Source organism: Rhinopithecus bieti, unplaced genomic scaffold (assembly GCF_001698545.2).
Source record: "Rhinopithecus bieti isolate Rb0 unplaced genomic scaffold, ASM169854v2 scaffold_7995, whole genome shotgun sequence".
Taxonomy (NCBI): Eukaryota; Metazoa; Chordata; class Mammalia; order Primates; family Cercopithecidae; genus Rhinopithecus; species Rhinopithecus bieti.
In genome coordinates, this window is record NW_016805539.1 from 5,161 (window position 1) to 6,970 (window position 1,810).

Consider the following 1,810-nt stretch of genomic DNA (forward strand, 5'->3'; position numbering starts at 1 on the left):
CACCCCCCATGCCCGCCCCGAAAGGCCCTGGTGTGTGATGTTCCCCTCCTTGTGTCCATGTGTTCTCACTGTTCAACTCCCACTTGTGAGTGAGAACGTGCGGTGTTTGGTTTTCTATTCCTGTGTTAGTTTGCTAAGAATGATGACTTCCAGCTTCATCCATGTCCCTGCAAAGGACATGAACTCATTCTTTTTATGGCTGCATTTAAAGTACTTTGAAGAAAAAAAGCAGGGCCTTGGAAATTTTGGTTCTTTTTTCCTCCCCTGTTGCAAATTCTCATGGTTTGGGTTGGGTCGTGGAGAGCGCGTGTCATCTGCAGGCGGTCTCTCTACTTGACGGTGACTACATTTGGATTCTGAGATGGGAAGTGGAGGGTGACTAGGTCGCAGCCAATTTTTTTTTTAGTTTAATGTTTCCTTTTTTGCTGTCTAGTCGTCCTCATCAATCTTCTGCTTCTTGCTATTGACATCATCATCCTCATCATCTTCAGCTGCCCACTTGCCTGTAGCAAACTCAGCTTCCTCGTCTTCATCTCCACCTTCTTCCTACCATCACTTTCTTGCTCTTCATCTACCTCATTGTCAGCCTCCTGCTCCCAATTTTCCTCATTAGCATTCCCGTTAGCAGAGGCATCTCTTCCATTTCCACCTCCTCCACAACTTTCTTCTTCTCCTTTAAGTCCTTGGTGGTGATCTCAGAGTTGGTGTCTATGGCTGCATCTGACATGGTGGGGCACACTGGTGATCCAATGGAGGAGATTAAAAAGAAAGCAAGAATTCCAGGACTCTGGCAATAAAGCTGCTGGAGTCCGTGGTGGAGGAGGAACCAAGGAGTCAGATGAGGAACAATGCAAACATGGCTTTCCAGAGCAGCCAGTGGGTGCTGTTTTCATTTCAACAGTGTTCACAGGATCTTCACCAGGAGTAGATTCCATCTCAAGAAACCCTCTTGGTGCATGCATAAGAAGCAACTTCTTATCCGTAGAAGTTTGATCATGAGATTGCAGCAACTCAGCCACATCTTCAGGTTCCACCTCTAATTCTGCTTCTCTTGCTGTTTATACCACATCTGCAGTGACTTCTTCTACTGAAGTCTTAAGTCCCTCAAAGTCATCCACCAAGATTGGAACCAACTTCTTCCAAACTCCTGTTACTGTTGATATTTTGACCTCTAGCCACAGATCATGAATGTTCTTCAGGGACTCTAAAATGATGAATCCTTTCCAGAAGGTTTTCAACTTACTTTGCCTAGATCCATCAGACAAATCACTATCTATGGCAGCTATATCCTTACAAAATATATTGCTTGAATAATAAGACTTGAAAATTAATATTACTCCTTATTCCATGGGCTGCAGAATGAACATTGTGTTAACAGGCATGAAAACATTAATTTTCTTGTATATCTACATCAGAGCTCTTGGGTGACCAGGTGCATTGTCAATGAGCAGTAATATTTTCAAAAGAGTCTCTTCTTCTTAGCAGTAGGTCTCAACAGTGGGCTTTCAATATTCAGTAAATCTGGCTGGGTGTGGTGACTCATGCCTGTAATCCCAGCACTTTGGGAGGCTGACGTGGGCAGATCACAAGGTCAGGTGATCAAGACAATCCTGGCTAACACGGTCAAACCCGTCTCTACTAAAAATACAAAAAATTAGCCAGGCATGGTGGCATGCGTCTGTAATCCCAGCTACCTGGGAATCTGAGGCAGGAGAGTCATTTGAATTCGGGAAGTGGAGGTTGCAGTGAGCCAAGATCCAGCCTGCGCGACAGAGTGAGACACTCTCTCTCTCTATATATATATATATAA

At 44.4% G+C, this 1,810-nt stretch overlaps 1 pseudogene; it reads right to left on the reverse strand.

The window, feature by feature from the left end:
• Nucleotides 1–208: 208 nt before the first annotated feature.
• LOC108530140 (prothymosin alpha-like) lies at nt 209–1,243 on the reverse strand (annotated as a pseudogene).
• Between the last annotated feature and the right edge of the window lie 567 nt (nt 1,244–1,810).